Raw genomic sequence first — 12165 nt, 5'->3', positions numbered from 1 at the left:
GGGAAGTACATTGCAATACAAGTCACTCTCAAAAAATTAGAAAAATCTCAGGGGTGCCTGGGTGGCTCAGTCATTAAGCATCTGCAGGGTCATGATCCCAGGGTCCTGGGATCGAGCCTTACATTGGGCTCCCTGCTCCATGGGAAGCCTGCTTCTCCCTCTCCCTCTGCCCCTGCTTGTGTTCCCTCTCTCGCTGTTTCTCTCTCTGGCAAATAAATAAATAAAATCTTTTTTAAAAAATTAGAAAATTTTCAAATACACAAGCTAACCTAAACTTAAAGGAGCTGGAGAGAAAACAACAAATAAAGCCTAAACCAAGCAGGAGGAGAGAAATAATCAAGATTAGAGCAGAAATCAATGAAATGGAAACCAGAAGAATGGTAGAACAAATCAATGAAACTAGAAGCTGGTTCTTTGAAAGAATTAATAAGATCAATGAACCTGTGGCCAGATTTATTCAAAAGAAAAGAGACAGGACCCAAACTAATAAAATCATGAATGAAACAGAAGAGATCATGACCAACGCCAAGGAAATACAGACAACTGTAAGAATATATTATGAGTACCTAAATTAGGCAATTTGGAAGAAATGGATGCATTCCTGTATATTTAAAACTACCAAAACTGAAACAGGAAGAGGTAGAAAATCAGAACAGACCCATAACCAGCAAGGAAATTGAAGCAGTCATCAAAAACCTCCCAAAAAACAACAGTCTGGGGCCAGATCCTTCCCAGAGGAATTCTACCAAATATTTAAAGAAGAAATCATACCTATTCTACTGAAGCTGTTTCAAAAAATAGAAATGGAAGGAAAACTTCCAAACTCGTTCTATGAGGCCAGCATTACCTTGATCCCAAAACCACACAAGGGCCCCATCACAAAGGAGAATTACAGACCAATATCCCTGATGAACATGGATGCCAAAATACCCATCAAGATACTAGCCAATAGGATCCAACAGTACTTTAAAAGGATTACTCACCACGACCAATTGGGATTTATTCCTGGGATGCAAGGGTGGTTCAACATTTACAAATCAATCAATGTGATAGGTCAAATTAATAAAAGAAAGGACAAGAACCACATGATCCTCTCAATTAATGCAGAACAATCATCTGACAAAATACAACATCCTTTCTTGATTAAAACTCTCCACCATGTTGGGATAGAGGGAACATAACTCAATATCATAAAAGCCATCAATGAAGAGCCCACAGGGAAAAACTGAGAATTTTTCCCCTAAGATCATGAATATGACAAGGATGCCCACTCTCACCAATGCTGTTCAACATAGTACTAGAAGTCCTAGCCTCAGCAATCAGACAATAAAAGAAATAAAAGGCATTCAAATTGTCAAAGAAGTCTAACTCTCCCTTTTCACAGATGACATGATACTTTATGTGGAAAACCCAAAGGACCACCCCAAAATTGCTAGAACTCATACAGCAATTCAGCAGCGTAGCAGGATATAAAATCAATGCATAGACATCACTTGCATTTCTATGCACTAATAATGTGACTGAAGAAAGAGAAATTAAGGAATTGATCCCATTTACAATTGCACCAAAAACCATTAGATACCTAGGAATAAACCTAACCAAAGAGGAAAAAGATCTTACTCTAAAAACTACAGAACACTTATGAAAGAAATTGAGGAAGAAACAAAGAGATGTAGAAATGGGATTGGAAGAATAAACACTGTGAAAATGCCTATGCTGCCCAGAACAATCTACACTTTCAATGCAATCCCTATCAAAATACCATCGACATTTTTCACAGAGTTGGAACAAACAATCTTAAAATTTGTATGGAACCAGAAAAGGCCCTGAATCACCAGGAAATGTTGAAAAAGAAAACCAAAGCTGGGAGCATCACAGTGCCTGACTTCAAGCTATATTACAAAGTTGTGATTATCAAGACACCATGGTACTGGTACAAAAACAGATGCATAGATCAATGGAACAGAATAGAGAGCCCAGAAATGGACCCTCAACTCTATGGTCAAATAATCTTTGACAAAGCAGCAATGAATATCCAATGTAATAAAGACAGTCTCTTCAACAAATAGTGTTGGGAAACTTGGATAGCCACATGCAGAAAAATGAAAACTGGACCATTTTCTTACACCATACATAAAGATAAACTGAAAATGGATGAAAGACCTCAATGTGAGACAGGAATCCATCCAAATCCTAGAGGAGAACAGAGACAGCAACCTCTTCGACCCCGGACAAAGCAACTTCTTGCAAGATACATCTCTAAAGGCAAGAGAAACAAAAGCAAAAATGAACTATTGGAACTTCATCAAGATAAAAAGCTTCTGCACAGTAAAGGAAACAGTGAACAAAACTAAAAGGCAACCCACAGAATGGGAGAAGATATTTGCAAAGGACACTGCAGATAAAGGGCTGGTATCTAAGATCTATAAAGAACTTCTCAAACTCAACCCAAAAAAGAAAGAATCCAGTCAAGAAATGGGCAGAAGACATGAACAGACATTTCTCCAAAGAAGATATACAAATGGCCAACAGACACATGAAAAAATATTCCACATCACTTGCTATCAGGGAAATACAAATCAAAACCACAATGAGTTACTACCTTTCACCAGTCAGAATGGCTAAAATGAAAAAGACAGGAAACAACAAATGTTGGCAAGGACGTTGAGAAAGAGGAACCCTCAGACATTGCTGGTGGGAATGCAAGCTGGTATAGTGACTCTGGAGAACAGTATAGAGGTTCCTCAAAATGTTAAAAATAGAGCTACTCTAGGACCCAGCAATTGCACTCCTGGGTATTTACCCCAAAGATACAGATGTAGTAAAAAGAAGGAGCACGTGTACCCCAATGTTCATAGGCATCTCGGTTCCTTCCACAATAGCCAAACTGTGGAAGGAACCAAGATGCCCTTCAACAGATGAATGGATAAAGAAGATGTGGTACATGTATATAATGGAATATTACTCAGCCATCAGAAAGGATGAACACCTACCATCTATATCAACACGGATGGAACTGGAGGGTATTATGCTAAGTGAAATAAATCAATCAGAGAAGGATAATTATCATATGGTTTCACTCATATGTGGAACATAAGGAATAGTGCAGAGGGCAATAGGAGTGGGGGAGGAATCTGAATGGGAAGAATTAAGAGGAGGAGACAAATGATATCAGACTCTTGACTCTGAGGGTTGTGGAAAGGGAGCTGGGAGGTGGGGGGATGGGGTAACTGGGTGATGGGCATTAATAAGGGCATGTGATGTGATGAGCAATGGGTGTTATTCTGAACTGATGAATCACTGAACATTATTTCAAAAACCAATGATGTACTATACCTTGGCTAATTGAATTTAAATTAAAAAGACAAAAGAAATTTTGCAAGCTTAAAGGGAATGACATGATATAATCAAAGTTCTGTATAGGAAAAATCTACAGCCAAGAATACTCTATCCAGCAAGGCTGTAATTCAGAATAGGAGATAGTTTCCCAGACCAAAAAAATAAAAAAATTTAAAAAATAAAGGAGTTTGTCACCATTAACCAGCTTTGCAAATAATATTAAAGGGGACTTTTTTGGTAGAAATGAGAGACCAAAAGTGACAGTGTAAAGATAGGAAACACAAAAACAGTAAAAATGAATATTTCTGTAAAAAATCAGTCAAGGAACTCACACACACACACACAAACACACACAACAGATATAGAGGGAGAGATAAAGAGATTCCTAGACAAAAACTAAACGAGTTCCTGATCACTAAACCAGCCCTGCAAGAAATATTAAAGTAGACACTTTGAGTGGGAAAGGACCAAAAGTGACAAAAAATAGAAAGGAACAGAGAAAATCTCCAGAAACAATGACTTCACAGGTAATACAATGGGACTAAATTCATAACTATCAATAATCACTCTGGATCATCTAAGCAGAAAATCAACAAGGAAACAATGGATTTGAATGACACACTGAACCAGATGGACTTAGCAGATATATTCAGAACATTTCATCCTAAAGCAGCAGAATACACATTCTTTTCAAGTGCACACAGAACATTCTCCAAAATAGATCACATACTGGGTCACAAATCAGTCATCAACAAGCACAAAAAGACTGAGATTATACCATGCATATTTTCAGACCACAACTCTATGAAACTAGAAGTCAACCAGAAGAAAAAATCTGGAAAGACCACACATACATGGAGGCTAAAGAACATCCTACTAAAGAATGAATGGGTCAACCAGGAAATTAAGGAAGAAACTTAAAAAGTACATGGAAGCCAACAGCCAAACTGTGGAAGGAGCCAAGATGTCCTTCAACAGATGAATGGATAAAGAAGAAGTGGTTCATATATACAATGGAATATTACTCAGCCATCAGAAATGAATACCTACCATTTACATCAACATGGGTAGAACTGGAGGGTATTATGCTAAGTGAAATAAGTCAATCAGAGGGCGCCTGGGTGGCTCAGTCGTTGAGCATCTGCCTTCGGCTCAGGTCATGATCCCAGGGTCCTGGGATCGAGTACCGCATCGGGCTCCCTGCTTGGCGGGAGGCCTGCTTCTCCCTCTCCCACTCCCCCTGCTTGTGTTCCTGCTCTCTCTGTCTCTCTCTCTGTCAAATAAATAAAATCTTAAAAAAAAAGAAATAAGTCAATCAGAGAAACACAATTATCATATGGTTTCACTCATATGTGGAATATAAGGAATAGTGCAGAGGATCATAGGAGAAGAGAGGGAAAACTGAATGGGAAGAAATCAAAGAGGGAGACAAATCATGAGAGACTCTTGACTCTGGGAAACAAACTGAGGGTTGCGGAAAGGGAGGTGGGTAGGGGGATGGGGTAACTAGGTGATGGGCATTAAGGAGGGCACGTGATATGATGAGCACTGGGTGTTATATGCAACTAATGAATCATTGAATAATACACCAAAAACTAATGATGTACTATATGTTGGCTAATTGAATGAATGAATGAATGAATAAATGAATGAATGAATGAATAAATAAATGCAAAAATAAAATTGTAAAAAAAGAACATACAGGGAAGCAAATGAAACTGAAAACATGACAGTTCAAAACCTTTGGGATGCAGCAAAGCCATTCCTAAGATGAAAGTACATAGAAATACATGCTTTCCTCAAGAGGCAAGAAAAGTCTCAAATACACAACCTAACCTTACACCTAAAAGACCTAGAAAAGGAATAGCAAATAAAGCCTAAAGCCAGCAGAAGAAGGGGAAAAATAAAGATTACAGAAGAAATAAATGATATAGGAATCAAAAAACCAATGAAACTAAGAGCTGTTTCTTCGAAAGAATTAATAAAATTGATACACACTGAGCCAGACTTATCAAAAGGAGAAAGGACCCAAACAGATAAGATGAGGAATGAAAGAAGAGAGAACACCACAGAAATACAAACAATTATAAGAGAATACTATGAAAAATTATTTGCCAACAAACTGGACAATCTGGAAGAAATGGACAAACTCCTAGAAATTGACAAACAGGAAGAAATAGAAAATTTAAACAGATCCATTAACCAGGAAAGAAATTGAATCAGTAATCAAAAATCTCCCAACAAATGAAATTCCAGGACCAGATGGGTTCCAACGGAAATTCTACCAGACATTTCAAGAACAGTTAATACCTATTCTTCTCAAACTGTTCTGAAAAAATAGAAATGTAAGAAAACTTCCAAACTCATTCCATAAAGCCAGCATAACCTTGATTCCAAAACCAAAGACCCCACTGAAAAGGAGACTTACATGAACATGGATGCAAAAATTCTCAATAAGATACTAGCAAATCAAATCCAACAGTACATTAAAAGAATCATTCACCATGATCAAATGGGATTTATTCCTGGGCTGCAAGGGTGGTTCAATATTCACAAATCAATCAACATGATACACCACATTAATAAAAGAAAGGATAAGAACCATATGAGCCTCTCAATAGATACAGAAAAAGCATTTGACAAAGTACAGCATCCATTCTTGAAACAAACAAACAAACAAATCCACAAAGTCGGGATAGATAAACATAGCTCAACATCAGAAAGTCAATATATGGGGGGCGCCTGGGTGGCTCAGTTGGTTAAGCAACTGCCTTCAGCTCAGGTCATGATCGCAGGGTCCTGGGATTGAGCCCCACATCGGGCTCCCTGCTCGGCAGGGAGCCTGCTTCTCCCTCTCCCACTCCCCCTGCTTGTGTTCCCTCTCTCACTGTCTCTCTGTCAATTAAATAAATAAATAAAATCTTTAAAAAAAAATGAAAGGCAATATATGAAAGACACACAGCTAAAATCATCTTCAACGGGGACAAACTGAGAGCTTTTCCTCCAGAGTCAGGAACAAGACAGGGATGTCCACTCTCACAATGTTATTTAACACAGCACTAGAAGTCCTAGTCTCAGCAATCAGACAAGAAGAAATAAAAGGCATCCAAATTGGCATGGAAGAAGTGAAACTTTCACTATTTGCAGACGACATAATACTCTATGTAGAAAACCCAAAAGATGCCACCAGAAAATTATTATAACTGATACACAAATTCAGCAAAGTCGCAAGATATAAAATCAAGATACAGAAATCTGTTGCATTTCCATACACCAATAATGAAGCAGCAGAAAGACAAATCAAGGAATCAATCCTGGATACAACTGCACCAAAAACCATAACATACCTAGAAATAAACCTAACCAAAGAGGTAATGGATCTGTACTCTGAAAACTATAGAACACCTATGTAAGAAATTGAAAAGGACACAAAGAAATAGAAAAACATTCCATGCTCATGGATTAGAAGAATATTGTGAAAATGTCTATACTACCCAAAGCAATGTACACATTTCATAAAATCCTTACCAAAGTACCACCAGCATTTTTCACAGAGCTAGAGCAAACAATCCTAAAATTTGTATGGAACCACAAAATACCCCAAATAGCCAAAGTAATAAGGAAAAAGAAAACCAAAGCTGGAGGCATCATAATGCTGGGCTTCAAGCTGTATTACAAAGGTACAATCATCAAGACAGTATGGCACTGGCACAAAAACAGACACATGGAACAATGGAACAGAACAGAGAGCCCAGAAATGGACCCACAACTATATGGTCAATTAATCTTGACAAGGTAGGAAAGAATATCCAGTGGATAAAAGACAATCTCTTCAACAAATGGTGTTCAGAAACCAGGACAGCAACATGCAGAAGAATGAAACTGGACCACTTTCTTACACCATACACAAAAATTGAAAATGGATGAAAGACCTAAATGTGAGACAGGACTCCATCAAAATTCTAGAGGAGAACAGAGGCAGCAACCTCTTCAACCTCGGCCACAGCAACCTCTTGCTAGACACGTCTCCAAAGGCAAGGGAAACAAATCAAAAATGAACTATTAGGACTTTATCAAGATAAAAAAACTTCTGCACACTGAAGGAAACAATCAACAAACTAAAAGGAAGTCTACAGAATGGGAGAAGATATTTGCAAATGACATATCAGATAAAGAGTTAGTATCCAATGGGGCACCTGGGTGGCTCAATCAGTTAAGCGTCTGCCTTCAGCTCAAGTCATGATCTCAGAGTCCTGGGATCGAGCCCCGCATTGGATTCTCCACTCAGTGGCTAGTCTGCTTCTCCCTCTCCCTCTGTGATCTCTCTCGCTTTCACTCTCTCTCAAATAAAATTTATTTTAAAAAAATAGAATATTTAAAGGGATAGCATCCAAAATCTATAAAGAACTTATCAAACTCAACACCCAAAAAACAAATAATTCAGTTAAGAAATGGACAGAAGACACGAATAGACACTTTTCCAAAGAAGACATCCAGATGGCTAATAGACACATGAAAAAATGCTCCACATCCCTCATCAGGGAAATACAAATTGAAACCAAAATGAGATGTCATTTCACACCTTTCAGAATGGCTAAGGTTAATAACACAGGAAACAACAGATGTTGGCAAGGATACAGAAAAAGGGGAGCCCTCTTACACTGTTGGTGGGAGTGCAAATGGGTGCAGCCACTCTGGAAAACAGTATGGGGGTTCCTCAAAAAGTTAAAAATAAAACTACCCTATGTGTGATTCAGCAATTGCACTACAAGGTATTTACCCAAAGGATACAAAAATACAGATTCAAAGGGATACATGCACCCCGATGTGTCCAACTCTTGATTTTAGCTCAAGTCATGATCTGAGTTGTGAGTTTGAGCCGCATGTCAAGCTCCACACGCAGCATGGAATCTGCTTTAGGTTCTCTCTCTCCCTCTCCCTCTGCTCCTCCCCACTTTCACGCTTTTTCTCTCTCTCAATAAAAACAAATAAACAAACAAAAAAAATCATGACATCCTTTCTTCTTTTCTTTCTTTCCTTTACTCTGACATTCCACTCTGGCTTGGAATGATAAGGCCATTGTGCATATCTCCCAGGCCTGCTAAAGATGGTAACTTTTCAGGCTGCTGGATTTGTCATCAAAAATTCCAATCTGTCTATATGTACCCCTATGTTTTTGCAACATTATTTACAATAACCAGGGTATGGAAGCAGCCCATAGATGAATGGATAAAGATGTGGAGTGTGGTTTTTATACACACACACACACAAATACAATGGAATATTACTCAGCCATAAAAAGAATGAAATCTTGCCATTTGCAGCAACATGGATAGACCTAGCAGGTATAATGCTAAGTACAATAAGTCAGAGAAAGACAAATACCATATGATTTCACTCATATGTAGAATTTAAGAAATGAAACAAATGAACAAAGGAAAACAAGACAAACAAAAAAACAGACTGTTAAATACAGAGAACAAACTTGTGGCTGTCAGAGGGGAAGTGGATGAGAGAATGGGTGAAATAGATCAAGGGAACTAAGAGTACACTTACCTTGGGACACCTAGGTGGTTCAGTCAGTTAAGTGTCTGCTTTCAGCTCAGGTCATGATCCCAGGGTCCTGGGATCGAGTCCTGCATCAGGCTCCTTGTTCAGCAGGGCCTGCTTCTCCCGCTGCCTGCCACTCCCCCTGCTTCTGTTCTCTCGCTTTCTTTCTGACAAATAAAAATCTTAAAAAAAAAAAAATGTACACTTATCTTGATGAGCACTGAGAAATGTATAGAACTGTACAATATACTGATATTGTACACCTGAAACTAATATAACACTATATGTTAATTACACTTCAATTAAAAGCAAACAAAAACCACCTGAGATCTGTCTGTGATGCTAGAGATCCCCTGGTCCTCCCTGTGACCAATTTTTCTTCTACCCTCAATGTCACCATAAACTACAGTCAACCCCTCTTATAAGTCACTTACAGGACTTGACTTTTATGGCCAGGGCCCCCAGTGCTTCGGTATTACATTTCTCCAACTATAACTGTTGTACTTGACCAGTTAGACCCAAATACCCACACAAATTATAGTAAATTCGCACTCCCAGGCATGTGCTGAAAAGTAACTAACTCCTGGCTTTAATGACCATATCTGTTGTGAACAAATCTATTAATAGTGCCACCTCAGTGGGAATGGTTTGTTCCCAACAGGATTTATCCTTGTCTTGGGTGGTTTTCATTCTCCTTTGGCCTATGAACACCTCGTTGACTGGCACATAACTGGGCAATGCCTTTTAGGTTAATTAATTGTGCCACTAACTGTCCACAATCAAACTGAGACACCTCATTGGTAACTTCTCCTCAATTTATGTTATCACTGCAGATACCGTTAAAGCAATCACTGCCCAACCAAATTCCTTAGACTCTGGCCAAAACAGTTCCTGATGATAGGACAGTTCCTGACTATCTTTGAGTTGAGCAAGAAGGTGCCACCACCACCAGCTGCAGCCAAATGAATGCTTCTGGGAAGTTAAAACTTAGCTACATAAGGTCACTTGGCTTAAGAAAGTGACTCCTTCAGTGGGGTCTTTCTTTGACTTAATTGATCTTAATTCGAGTCCTGGGGACCAGGGCTCTAAAGTGCACCCCAGGCATTGGGAATTATCCTGCTTATAATAATCATATAGTCTCCCTGGCACATTGTATTCTCTCAAAAGCTTTATACTCATGTTCACCACCACTAGCCACCAAACAAATGATCTCTCTAAAGCTGGAATGTCAGAAAATGAATGAAGAAAATGACTGATTTTAAAAATGTTAACCTGAAATCGTGACCTATGAACACCACAGAGATTCAGCAAAAAGAAGTCAAGGCCTATGAATACAGAACAGAGAGGATCAGCAAAAACTGTGAGAACTTCAGCAAAGTAGCTGGGAGTGGCACTAAGGCCTTAAATTTTGATCACATCTCTCAGTTAAGGGGGTAATTGTTAAAAATAAAATAAGACACCCAAAATAGTCACTTATGTTAGTCCCCATATTAGCAAAGTGAAACTCACTACTTAAGAGCACTTTCAGGTCTCAAGTACACAACCTAACCCTACACCTAAAGGAGCTGGAGAAAGAACAGCAAATAAAGCCTAAACCCAGCAGGAGAAGAGAAATAATAAAGATCAGAGCAGAAATCAATGAAATAGAAACTAAAAGAATAGTAGAACAGATCAACAAAACTAGCAGCTGGTTCTTTGAAAGAATTAAGAAGATTGATAAACCCCTGGCCAGACTTATCAAAAAGAGAAGAGAAATGACCCAAATCAACAAAATCATGAATGAAAGAGGAGAGATCACAACCAACACCAAAGAAATACAAACAATTATAAGAACATATTATGAGCAACTCTATGCCAGCAAATTAGATAACCTGGAAAAAATGGAGGCATTCCTAGAGATGTATCAACTACCAAAACTGAACCAGGATGAAATAGAACGTGAACAGACCTATAACCACTAAGGAAATTGAAGCAGTCATCACAAATCTCCCAAAAAACAAAAGCCCAGGGCCAGATGGCTTCCCAGGGGAATTCTACCAAACATTTCAAGAAGAATTAAAACCTATTCTTCTGAAACTATTCCAAAAAATAGAAATGGAAGGAAAACTTCCAAACTCATTTTATGAGGCCACCATTACCTTGATCCCAAAACCAGACAAAGACCCCATCAAAAAGGAGAATTACAGACCAACATCCCTGATGAACAGGGATGCAAAAATTCTCACCAAAATACTAGCCAATAGGATCCAACAGTACATTAAAAGGATTATTCACCACGACCAAGTGGGATTTATCCCTGGGCTGCAACGTTGGTTCAACATCCGGAAATCAATCAATGTGATACAATACATTAACAAAAGAAAGAACAAGAATCATATGATCCTCTCAATAGATGCAGAAAAAGCTTTTGACAAAGTACAGCATCGTTTCTTGATCAAAACTCTTCAGAGTATAGGGATCGAGGGTACATACCTCAATATCATAAAAGCGATCTATGAAAAACCTACAGCGAATATCATTCTCAATGGGGAAAAACTGAGAGCTTTCCCCCTAAGGTCAGGAACGCGGCAGGGATGTCCACTATCACCACGGCTATTCAACATAGTATTGGAAGTCCTAGCCACAGCAATCAGACAACAAAAAGAATTCAAAGGCATCCAAATTGGCAAAGAAGAAGTCAAACTCTCACTCTTTGCAGATGATATGATACTTTATGTGGAAAACTCCAAAGACTCCAGCCCAAAACTGCTAGAACTCATACAGGAATTCAGTCAAGTGGCAGGATATAAAATCAATGCACAGAAGTCAGTGGCATTCCTATACACCAACAACAAGACAGAAGAAAGAGAAATTAAGGAGTCGATCCCATTTACAATTGCACCCAAAACCATAAGATACCTAGGAATAAATCTAACCAAAGAGACAAAGGATTTTTACTCAGAAAACTATAAAATACTCATGAAAGAAATAGAGGAAGACACAAAGAAATGGAAAAACGTTCCATGCTCATGGATTGGAAGAACAAATATTGTGAAGATGTCAATGCTACCTAGAGCAATCTACACATTCAATGCAATCCCCATCAAAATACCATCCACTTTTTTCAAAGAAATGGAACAAATAATCCTAAAATTTGTATGGAACCAGAAAAGACCCCAAAGAGCCAGAGGAATGTTGAAAAAGAAAAGCAAAGCCGGCGGCATCACAATTCCGGACTTGCAGCTCTATTACAAAGCTGTCATCATCAAGACAGCATGGTACTGGCACAAAAACAGA

General features: G+C 38.5%; 1 protein-coding gene across 3 annotated transcripts in view; it reads right to left on the bottom strand.

Moving 5' to 3' along the window:
* Positions 1-12165, bottom strand: part of SH3BP5L (SH3 binding domain protein 5 like) — a 40674-nt gene that overhangs the window by 7220 nt on the left and 21289 nt on the right. The window contains exon 8 of one of the 3 annotated variants that reach the window (XR_004683605.1): positions 9017-9071. The exons of 1 other annotated variant lie outside the window; for it this stretch is intronic. The gene's annotated coding sequence lies outside the window, so the exon portion shown is untranslated. Of the gene's footprint in view, positions 1-9016; positions 9072-12165 lie in introns of those variants that run through there. One more of the 3 variants, XR_004683603.1, reaches the window with a different exon arrangement.

This window comes from Mirounga leonina, unplaced genomic scaffold, assembly GCF_011800145.1.
Source record: "Mirounga leonina isolate KUSES-001 unplaced genomic scaffold, KU_Mleo_1.0 Mir_239, whole genome shotgun sequence".
Classification (NCBI taxonomy): Eukaryota; Metazoa; Chordata; class Mammalia; order Carnivora; family Phocidae; genus Mirounga; species Mirounga leonina.
Note: the sequence above shows the minus strand (reverse complement) of the source record. Positions and strands in the feature narration are given on the sequence as shown.